At 36.6% G+C, this 12,500-nt stretch overlaps 1 protein-coding gene across 2 annotated transcripts in view; it reads left to right on the top strand.

Moving 5' to 3' along the window:
• LOC135109065 (RING finger and CHY zinc finger domain-containing protein 1-like) overlaps positions 1–12,500 on the top strand; it is a 103,180-nt gene that overhangs the window by 88,469 nt on the left and 2,211 nt on the right. The gene's annotated exons all lie outside the window — the stretch shown is intronic.

Genomic DNA, 12,500 nt, shown 5'->3' with positions numbered 1-12,500 from the left:
CTGTCTTCTCACCTCTGAAATAATTTTCCTTAGTGAACTCAGAGTGGAAGTATCTGTTAAACACTTCAGCCACCTCTTTTAGGTCTTCCACTGTCTCTTCTCTAGCTTTTACTGTGCTTATTTCATCTTTACTCTTTAATTTTACATTGATGAATTTATAAAATTATTTTGGTTTTTACATTTCTCCACAACATTCTATTCAAATCTTTTCTGCTCATCTCTGTGAATTTTGACATATTCATTCCTCTTCCTTATATAATTGTTCCACATGTCCAGTCTCTTGTTTTTCTTCCACTTGTTCCATGTTTTTTCTCTCCAATCTCTGTTGATCTTTTGGGTACCCATTTCTTTACTCCCTTATTATAAATGTCCAGGAAAGCTGTCCACTTTTCCTCTATGTCCTCCTTTTGAATAACTGTGTTCCAATTCACTTTGTTGAAATACTTCCTAAGTTGTCCAAAGTTAGTCTTGCTGTAGTTTAGTCTTTCTCTTCTGTGGTCCTCTTTTCATATACTCTTTTTCCATAACTGTGAACTGAATCAGCACATGATCAATTTTTCCTTTTGGGTTTATGTATTTAAGGTCTTATACTAGTTCTTGTTCCTTGGTGAAAATTAGATTGAGCCTTGAAGGTGCTTCATTTCCCCTAAATCTTGTGTCATCTGTAACCCATTGTGTCAGGAAATTTTCAATAGCCAGGTCTAGTAGCTTGTTTACCCATGATGACTCACTGCCTTCTGTGGTTCAATTCTCCCAAGATATCTCTTTACAGTTAAAGTCCCCCCATCATGAGTATATCATCATTTTCCTCAAGCAGCTCTGCCAAACATGCCTTTGTGTCCTCAAGCATTTTCTTATATTCATCCTCTCTCCAAGAGTTGGAATAGGGGGGAACTTAAGTCACCACAACGTAACAGTATCTTCCCATATTCTGTCTTAAGCTTATTTTCAATACTTCTGCCTCCTCCACCCCATATGTGACAGATTCCACTAATAAATCCTTCCTAACTAGAAGCATCACACCTCCTCCCTGTTTATTCTTTCTATTTTTCTTCCAGAGGTTGTATTTTCCTTCACCAATATTTAATATATCCCCTTCACTTGCCAATTGAGTTTCAACAATTCCCATGATGTCCGGTTTTTCCCTCTTTTGAAAAGTCTTCTATTTCCAACACTGCTGACATTAGTCCATTTTTGTTCGTGTATGCTACTTTTAATCTGCCCCTTCTACATTTACTTCCCTCCTGTACCACTTTCTCAGTCTCATATCCGTGACCCTCCAAAAGACCTGTTTTTTCTCCACTTCTGATAGTTTTCTGTTTTTTTTTTTTCATTTACTTCTTTTCTTAGTTCATTTATAGTATCTCTTCTCTGGTTCTATCTTTTTTTTCATCTACACTTGTTTGTATTCTTCCACCTTGGCCAGTTTCCAGGATTTACTCAGTGTTTCTTCAGCTGCCACTTGTGACCTAAACTTTATTTTCATAGGACACTGTTAACCCTCAACATATCTACCCAATCCCTTAATTTCTTCAATCTCTCCAGTCAGCCTTTTTTTCTTCTTGTAATATCTCCATTAATTTTTCCACACATCTCTTTTCCTCCTTTTCTCTTTCAGTCCACTGAGGTGTACACTCTTCCTTCAGGCCAAGTACTACAACAGTTTTTTTTTTTTTTCTTATCCACAGTGTCTCTCACCAAGTTTTCTTTCTGTTTTATAACTTGAACAACTTTTTCTGTTAGCTTTGTGTCATTTGCTTTGGTTTGTTCCTCCACAATTTTCCTGAAATCGATCTTTTCTTACTCTTGTTCTTTCTTCAGTTTTCCTGTTTTACATTTAACTCTTCCACTTTGCCTTCATATTCCATTGATTTCTTTTCATATAACTTTAGTTTTTTATGTAGATCGTCATATGCACCTTTCCACACCCCCTTCCTGGTGGTCAAAGTTTCAACCATCTTCTCCATCTTGTCAAATCTATCATTCATTTCCTTTATTTCGGTTTCCAGTGTGATAATTCTCCTTCTCATCATTACTTCCCTGACCCTTCAGTCCTCTTCCCCAAATCCAGAGAAGTCTCTCTGTCTTGCCTTCAGGATGGTCCCTGTTGGTGTAAACAACATAGTGGGGACCAAAGTAACCCCCTCTTCACCACTCATTATAACAATTTAATTGTTTTCTATAAAACACTTTTGGAGACAGGACAGCAACGAGTAAAACCAGTGTGAACTATCTCCTCGCTATTTCCACTAGGGCAGCTTTCAGTGACGTAGATGGCTGGATTTTTAGGGGTGCCTGTTTGCATTTACTTCTCTGTCCGCCATGACACTGTGTGTGTGTGTGTGTGTGTGTGTGTGTGTGTGTGTGTGTGTGTGTGTGTGTGTGTGTGTGTGTGTGTGTATTTACCTAGTTGTGTTTTACAGGAAAAGAGCTATGCTGGTGTTGTCCCATCTCTATATCTATAAGCATCCAGCTTAACTTTATATTCATGAATATTTGTTGCTTGTACCACTGTTTCATCTAAGTTGTTCCATATTTCTATGCTTCTGTTTGGACCATATTTCTTGATATCTCTTCTACTTGTTGTTTTCCTCAATTTCACTCCATGTCCTCTTGTATCTCTTGAGTCCCACACAAATAAGTCTTCTTTGTCAACTTGATCCTTACTCTTTAAAGCTCTGTATATAGCAATCAGGTCCCCTCTTTCTCTTCTCTCTTGTAATGATGGAAGCTTTTATCTCCTTAATCTTTCTTCATAGGTTAAATATCTCAAACTTGGTACCAATTTGGTTGCAGCTCTTTGGATTCTTTCTATTTTCCTTATTTCCTTTTTATTATGGGGTGACCAAACAATTGTGGCATATTCCAGTTTTGGTCGAATCACATATTCCATCAACTTTTTCATCATCTCTTCATCCATGTAAGCATATGCCCCTTTCATCTTTCTTAGTAACTCATAGGTTTCCCCAACTATTTTGTTTACATGTTTTTCGGGTGATAAATTATCACTTATTGTAATTCCCAAATCTTTTTCTTCTTTGGTTTTCTTAATTTCCGCTTCTCCCATGGTGTAGGAACTTGTCAGTCTTCTTTTGCTTTTTCCTAATTCCAACACCTTGCATTTCTTTGCATTGAATTTAATTTCCCATTTCTTACTCCATTTATATATCTTATTTAGATCTTTCTGTAATATTTCACAATCCATATTGTTTTCCACTCTTTTCAATAATTTTGCATCACCTGCAAACAGACATATAACTGTCAGCCTCATCCACCATATCGTTGACATACACCAGAAACATTAAGGGGGCTTAGACTGTCCCCTGTGTTACTCCACTTGTAGCTCTACACCATTCAGATTTTTCTCCCTTTATTACTGTTCTCATTTCTCTGTCCCTCAAGAAGTCTGTAATCCAATTCACTGTGTTGCCTTGCAAACCCCCTATATTTTGAGTTTTCCATATCAGTCTCAGGTGTGGTACCTTTTTAGATTTAAATAAACACAGTCTGCCCAACCCTCTCTCTCTTAAATTATATCAATTGCTCTACTATAAAAGCTCACTAAATTCATGACACAAGATCTTCCACTTCTAAAACCAAACTGTCTCTCAATCAATGTATGTGTTTCTTCTAAATATTCCATCCATGTGTTTTTAACTATTCTTTCCACTATTTTTGCCACCACACTTGTTAGGAATGCTGGTCTGTAATTCAATGGATCTTCTTTATTACCTCCTTTAAAAATGGGCATAATATTGGCTCTCTTCCAGTCTAGAGGGATTTTTCCTTCCTTAAAAGAACATATTATGGTATTGTGTATACTTTCTGCCAGTTGTTCACAACATTCTTTAAGTATCCAGTTGGACACCCCATCTGGTCCTTGAGCCTTTCTTACATCCAAATTTTTCATAATCTTCTTAATTTCACTTATGGCCACCTATATCTCTCTCATCACATTGTCTCTGTGCCATGCTCTTTCTCCTTCAAATTTGCTTTCTTTGGTGAATACTGACTGGAAGCACTTGTTCATTAATTCCGCTTGTTACCATGTATCTACATATGTAACATCATCTTTCGTTAATTTATCTATTGCTTGCTCGTTTTTCATCTTCCCATTCACATATCTGAAGAATAACTTTGGCTTATCTTTGCATTTGCTGACTATATCTTTTTCATAATTCCTTTCTTCATCTCTCAGGATTCTAATATATTCGTTTCTTGCCTTCTTGAATTCTTCCCACTTCTCACTTCCTCCTTTTTTTCTCCATCTATTCCATGCTGCTTCTTTTTTTCTTTTCTTGCCGTTATACATCTCGTATTAAAACAGTCTTTTTTTTTCACTTCCTTTATTTTGATCTTCAGTACATATCTACTGATCCCCTCATTATAAATTTCCATGAATATATCCCATTTTTCCTGCGTATTACTTGCCGTGAACAGTTGTTTCCATTTAGCTTCTGCAAAATATTCCTTCAACCTGATAAAATCTGCTTCCCTGTAATTATATCTCCCATTCTTGTTAATTTCATTCCTGTTTTCTGTTGGACCACTGCCTATACTGAATTCAATTAATAGATGGTCACTTTTACCTAGTGGGCACTGATAATTTATTCCTTCAGTGATGTCCATTTCCTTTGTAAACAAGTCTAGCCTTGATGCCTTTTCATTACCCACAAATCTTGTATCTTCTCCAATCCATTGGGTCATAGTATTTGCCATTATCAAATTTAGAAGCATATATCCCCGTGACTCTTCTCCTCCGTCCATGGTCCACTCTTCCAGCATACCTCCTTGCAATTAAAGTTACCCATAAGTGTTATATTATTACTTTCTGCCAATATTTTCTCCAAACAGTTACTAGTATCTCTTAACAATAATTTACAATCCTCTTGTGTCCATGCATTCGTCTTTGGGGATACATAAGCCACTGCAAAATCTCTTCTTCCTTCTCCCTTCCTTTTTGTTTTAATTCTAATTACTTCTGCCATTCCTTCTCCCATTTCAACATCTTCCACTGTTATACTCTTCAGTAATATCCATGATGTCGGGCTGCTTTATCTTAATATAATAATTCAATTCTTGCAATGTTGATATTAAACCATTTATATTTATATATGCCACTGTCCACTTTATATTTTTCCATACATTATTTACATTTTTTTTTTTTTTCTTTTTTTTTTTTTTTTGTCAGGTTGTGTGTGTGTGTGTGTGTGTGTGTGTGTGTGTGTGTGTGTGTGTGTGTGCGCGTGTGTAGGAAGGACACTAGCCAAGGGCAACAAAAAAAAAAAAAAGTAAAAAAAAGCCCACTGAGATGCTGGTCCCTGAATAGGATCCAAAGTGGTAGTAAAAATTGAAGGATAAGTGTTTGAAACCTCCCCTCTTGAAGGAATTCAAGTCATAGGAAGGTGGAAATACAGAAGCAGGCTGGGAGTTCCAGAGTTTACCAGAGAAAGGGATGGATGATTGAGAATACTGGTTAACTCTTGCATTAGAGAAGTGGACAGAATAGGGGTGAGAGGAAGAAGAAAGTCTTGTGTAGTGAGGAAGCGGGAGGAGGGGAGGCATGTAGTTAGCAAGATCAGAAGAGCAGTTAGCATGAAAATAGTGATAGAAGATAGCTAGAGATGCAACACTGCATCAATGAGAAAGAGGCTGAAGACAGTCAGTTAGAGGAGAGGAGTTGATGAAATGAGAAGCTCTTGATTCCTCCCTGTCTAAAAGAGCGGTATAAGTGACAAGGCTTTACATTGAGGCTCTTCAACTGGATCACATTCAACTTATTTCACAGATTAAATTGCTATGTGTCTCCTCCAAATACATAGAAATGAAGAAAGTATTTATAGAAACTATAAATCAGTAATAAACAGCAGCTTTTGCCTTGTCTTTTAGTATTTGAAATCAAGTAACTCTGTTTGAGAACTGTATTATGGTACAGGAACTGAAGCACTAAGGAGTTCAACATTTTGTTAGGAAACTGATTTGTTCGAAAAGTGAAGTGTTCTGTAACTTAGGCTCCACTGTATGTACGACTGTGTGTGTGTGTGAGTATGTATATATATATATATATATATATATATATATATATATATATATATATATATATATATATATATATATATATATATATATGTATATACACACACACACACACACACACACACACACACACACACACACACACACACACACACACACACACACACACACACACATATATATATATATATATATATATATATATATATATATATATATATATATATATATATATATATATATATATATATATATATATATATATATATATATATATATACAGGGGAACCTCAGCTATCGAATGTCTCCCTTTCTGAACAACTTGGTTTTCAAACAAAAATTTTAACTCATAATTGCTTCAGTTGCCATACCATAATTTGGTTTTCAAACAAAGTTACTTGATTTCAAGTACTGCAAGATGTAGCAAAAGCTGCTATTTATTATTAATTTATAGTTTCTATAAATATTTCCTTTGATTTTATATATTTGGAGGAGAGACATAGAGGGTAAGACAGTAATTCAGTCTTTGAAATAAGTTAAATGTGATCCCATTGAAGAAGTTGAAGAATTTTGATGTAAACAAACAAGGTTTGGTGCTCAGAAGTAATCCCGAGCCTCCTGTTGCTCTCTCTATGACCCCACAATGCCATCACTATTGCACAACTGCATTTTCCCAGTAGCTTTTCCCAGCAACAAAATGCCTAAGTGTTATGAGTTCTGTGTCACTAAGTTTATTCAATACATCCTTTCTGGGTAGAAAAAATTCTAAGCTGGAGATGTTGTGGAGCAGTCATCTTTAGCAGTGGGAGCATCAGTCATTACCCATTAAGACATGGTGGACCAGTTCCTGAGAATAGATTAATCAATTTTGCATATATTCCTATGGGGAAAATAGTTTCAGTTTTCAGACATTTCGGATTTTGAACAGTATTCAGGAACGAATTGAGTTTGAAAACCATTGTTCCACTGTATATATATATATATATATATATATATATATATATATATATATATATATATATATATATATATATATATATATATATATATATATATATATATATATATGAGATGATCAAGGATACACCAAAGTATCTTCTTCACCTATTACTTGCAGTGTTTCACCTTATGCAGAAGGTGTCTTTAGGCTAAAAAAATTAAAACAATTGAGTATATAATAAAACAAAATATAAAATATAAAAAGTATCTCATAGAGCAGTGGTATTCATTGCGCGGCTCGCGAGCCGCTGGCGGCTTGCGATGACTCAATTCACGGCTCTTGAAAAATATATAAATTAATTAATAAAAAAAAAATCACAGCATTAAGTAAGTTTGGTCTTTATTTTGCCATTAATAACAAGATATGCAGGCTAATATTACCATGTCTAATTTTTCTCATTTACTATATTGCACTAGCAGTTCAGTACTACTTAATTTAGTTGAGTTACACTAACTTGCAGTAGCTGCGGCTCTCTCAATCAATGTGTTAAACCGAAGTGGCTCTCTTGCAAAAATTAGTGAATAACACTGTCATAGAGGGTACGGCAAAATGAGACAATGAACATAGGAGGAGGTAAACATTAGAGAAATGAAAAAAGAAACAATGCAGGTAAGTAAGTAGGTAAAAAAAAAGAGACAGGACACGACAGCAGTGATATATGTTGGTAAGCTATACCTAATGGAAGAGAAAAAACAATAAAGATAAAAGTGTAGTATGGCCAGAAACGAACCTTGTGTGTTCCCGCTGGTGGTGTGGTGAGGACTGACAGAAAGTGGCAGTTCATGGGTTAGAATGGTTATGGTATTTGAACCCAAAGCTCCAAACAGTTTATAAAAGATATAGCTGTGTTGATGACAATTGGTTATTTAATTCAGGTTTCAAGTGTTTAATGTAAATAGCTTCTAATATTTTAAGATCTGTGTGTGCATCCACAAAGTATGTGTGTGAATGTGTTCTTATTGCTGAGAATGATGGATGAGCTAGTTGTTTCTGTGTACATATCAAAATACTTTTATGTTCACTGATTCTGTGTGTTAGATTCCTGCTGGTTTCTCCAATATATTGAGTCTTGTAACTTGAAGAAGTAAATTCATAAATGATGTTAGAGAGAAGTCCAGTAGGAATACTATCTTTAAGTTAGAGATAAGTCCAGTAGAAATACCATCTTTAAATAAAAAAAAGAGGCAATACCAAACGTGTTGACTTTAAAATATCAGAAGCTATTTAAATTAAACACTTGAAACCTGAATTAAATAACCAATTGTCATCAACACAGTTATATCTTATATAAACTCGGTTCAGAGCTTTGGGTTCCAATACCATTATCATTCTAACTCACACATTGCCACTCTCTATCAGTCCTCACCACATCACTAGCAGGAACACAAAAGGTTTGTTTCTGGTCATACTACACTTTTATCTTTATTGTTTTTCTCTTCCAATAGGTATAGCTTATCAACATATATCACTGCTGTTTGTGTCCTTTTTTCTTAGCTATTTATTTACCTGTATTGTTTCATTTTTCATTGCTCTAATGTTTACCTCCTCCCATATTCGTTGTCTCACTTTGCTGTGCCCTATATGGGATACTTTATATATATATATATATATATATATATATATATATATATATATATATATATATATATATATATATATATATATATATATATATATATATATATATATATATATATATATATATATATATTATATATTTTTTTTTTTTTTTTTTTTTTTTTTTTTTTTTTTTTTTTTTATGTAGGAAGGATACTGGCCAAGGGCAACAAAAATCTAATAAAAAAAAATGCCCACTGAAATGCCAGTCCCATAAAAGGGTCAAAGCAGTGGTCAAAAATTGGTCGATAAGTGTCTTGAAACCTCCCTCTTGAAGGAATTCAAGTCATAGGAAGGTGGAAATACAGAAGAAGGCAGGGAGTTCCAGAGTTTACCAGAGAAAGGGATGAATGATTGAGAATACTGGTTAACTCTTGCGTTAGAGAGCTGGACAGAATAGGGGTGAGAGAAAGAAGAAAGTCTTGTGCAGCGAGGCCGTGGAAGGAGGGGAGGCATGCAGTTAGCAAGATCAGAAGAGCAGTTGGCATGAAAATAGCGGTAGAAGACAGCTAGATATGCAACATTGCGGCGGTGAGAGAGGGGCTGAAGACAGTCAGTTAGAGGAGAGGAGTTGATGAAACGAAAAGCTTTTGATTCCACCCTGTCTAGAAGAGCAGTATGAGTGGAACCACCCCAGACATGTGAAGCATACTCCATACATGGACGGATAAGGCCCTTGTACAGAGTTAGCAGCTGGGGGGGTGAGAAAAACTGGCGGAGACGTCTCAGAACACCTAACTTCATAGAAGCTGTTTTAGCTAGAGATGAGATGTGAAGTTTCCAGTTCAGATTATAAGTAAAGGACAGACCGAGGATGTTCAGTGTAGAAGAGGGGGACAGTTGAGTGTCATTGAAGAAGAGGGGATAGTTGTCTGGAAGATTGTGTCGAGTTGATAGATGGAGGAATTGAGTTTTTGAGGCATTGAACAATACCAAGTTTGCTCTGCCCCAATCAGAAATTTTAGAAAGATCAGAAGTCAGGCGTTCTGTGGCTTCCCTGCGTGATATGTTTACCTCCTGAAGGGTTGGACGTCTATGAAAAGACGTGGAAAAGTGCAGGGTGGTATCATCAGCGTAGGAGTGGATAGGACAAGAAGTTTGGTTTAGAAGATCATTAATGAATAATAAGAAGAGAGTGGGTGACAGGACAGAACCCTGAGGAACACCACTGTTAATAGATTTAGGAGAAGAACAGTGACCGTCTACCACAGCAGCAATAGAACGGTCAGAAAGGAAACTTGAGATGAAGTTACAGAGAGAAGGATAGAAACCGTAGGAGGGTAGTTTGGAAATCAAAGCTTTGTGCCAGACTCTATCAAAGGCTTTTGATATGTCCAAGGCAACAGCAAAAGTTTTACCAAAGTCTCTAAAAGAGGATGACCAAGACTCAGTAAGGAAAGCCAGAAGATCACCAGTAGAGTGGCCTTGACGGAACCCATACTGGCGATCAGATAGAAGGTTGTGAAGTGATAGATGTTTAAGAATCTTCCTGTTGAGGATAGATTCAAAAACTTTAGATAAGCAGGAAATTAAAGCAATAGGACGGTAGTTTGAGGAATTAGAGCGGTCACCCTTTTTAGGAACAGGTTGAATGTAGGCAAACTTCCAGCAAGGAAAGGTAGATGTTGACAGACAGAGCTGAAAGAGTTTGACTAGGCAAGGAGCAAGCACAGAGGCACAGTTTTGGAGAACAATAGGAGGGACTCCATCAGGTCCATAAGCCTTTCGAGGGTTTAGACCAGCGAGGGCATGGAAAACATCATTACGAAGAATTTTAATACGTGGCATGAAGTAGTCAGAGGGTGGAGGAGAGGGAGGAACAAGCCCAGAATCGTCCAAGGTAGAGTTTTTAGCAAAGGTTTGAGCAAAGAGTTCAGCTTTAGAAATAGATGTGATAGCAGTGGTGCCATCTGGTTAAAGTAGAGGAGGGAAAGAAGAAGAAGCAAAGTTATTGGAGATATTTTTGGCTAGATGCCAGAAATCACGAGGGGGGTTAGATCTTGAAAGGTTTTGACATTTTCTGTTAATGAAGGAGTTTTTGGCTAGTTGGAGAACAGATTTGGCATGGTTCCGGGCAGAAATATAAAGTGCATGAGATTCTGGTGATGGAAGGCTTAAGTACCTCTCTATCATGTATAGCACGAGAACAAGCTGTGTTAAACCAAGGTTTAGAAGGTTTAGGACGAGAAAAAGAGTGAGGAATGTACACCTCCATGCCAGACACTATCACCTCTGTTATGCGCTCAGCACACAAAGACGGGTCTCTGACACGGAAGCAGTAGTCATTCCAAGGAAAATCAGCAAAATTCCTCCTCAGGTCCCCCCAACTAGCAGAGGCAAAACGCCAGAGGCACCTTCGCTTAGGGGGATCCTGAGGAGGGATTGGAGTGATAGGACAAGATAAAGATATGAGATTGTGATCGGAGGAGCCCAACGGAGAAGAAAGGGTGACAGCATAAGCAGAAGGATTAGAGGTCAGGAAAAGGTCAAGAATGTTGGGCGTATCTCCAAGACGGTCAGGAATACGAGTAGGGTGTTGCACCAATTGCTCTAGGTCATGGAGGATAGCAAAGTTGTAGGCTAGTTCACCAGGATGGTCAGTGAAGGGAGAGGAAAGCCAAAGCTGGTGGTGAACATTGAAGTCTCCAAGAATGGAGATCTCTGCAAAAGGGAAGAGGGTCAGAATGTGCTCCACTTTGGAAGTTAAGTAGTCAAAGAATTTCTTATAATCAGAGGAGTTAGGAGAGAGGTATACAGCACAGATAAATTTAGTATGAGAATGACTCTGTAGTCGTAGCCAGATGGTGGAAAACTCGGAAGATTCAAGAGCGTGGGCACGAGAGCAGGTTAAGTCATTGCGCACATAAACGCAGCATCCAGCTTTGGATCGAAAATGAGGATAGAGAAAGTAGGAGGGAACAGAAAAGGGGCTACTGTCAGTTGCCTCAGACACCTGAGTTTCAGTGAGGAAAAGAAGATGAGGTTTAGAAGAGGAGAGGTGGTGTTCTACAGATTGAAAATTAGATCTTAGACCGCGAATGTTGCAGAAGTTAATGAAGAAAAGTTGAGGGGGGTGTCAAGACACTTAGGGTCGTCGACGGAAAGGCAGTCCGACCTGGGGACATTTATGGTCCCCTCCCCAGATGGGGACTCCGAGGCTGGTGTAGGAGTCGCCATGATTTTAAAATTTTTGAGTGAAGGGTGTGTGTGTTATTAGGTGCTTGTAGTTTTGTGTGGAGGAAGAGAGTTGTCTTTAGAGGGCAGGCTGTGACTACCCCCTTGTGTTGTGAGACACAAAGGGAAACGTTCAGTGAGGTCACAGCTGGGTTTAATGATAAGTTCACAGCACCCCTTGAACAGTGCTTTAGACCTCACTGGGAGTAATTATCGTTTTGGCAGGTGTCTATATATATATATATATATATATATATATATATATATATATATATATATATATATATATATATATATATATATATATATATATATATATATATATATATATATATATATATATATATATTATACTCAATTATGCCTTAATTTTTTACCCAGATGATGCCTTCTGCATAAGGTGAAATGTTGCAAGTAATAAATGAAGATGATACTTTGATGTATCCCTATTCACCTCATCTATAGCTCAGAACTTGTTCTCATATATATATATATATATATATATATATATATATATATATATATATATATATATATATATATATATATATATATATATATATAATTGGTAAAGACAACTTGTTACTCTAACATTTTACTTGTATTATTACTAAAAATTATTAAATAAAGCATTTATATGTATGGAATTTCCAGAACTCAGGAATGAATGTGA

The sequence above is a fragment of the Scylla paramamosain genome, chromosome 18, assembly GCF_035594125.1.
Source record: "Scylla paramamosain isolate STU-SP2022 chromosome 18, ASM3559412v1, whole genome shotgun sequence".
Lineage (NCBI taxonomy): Eukaryota > Metazoa > Arthropoda > Malacostraca > Decapoda > Portunidae > Scylla > Scylla paramamosain.
This window is presented reverse-complemented; position numbering and strand designations above follow the sequence as displayed.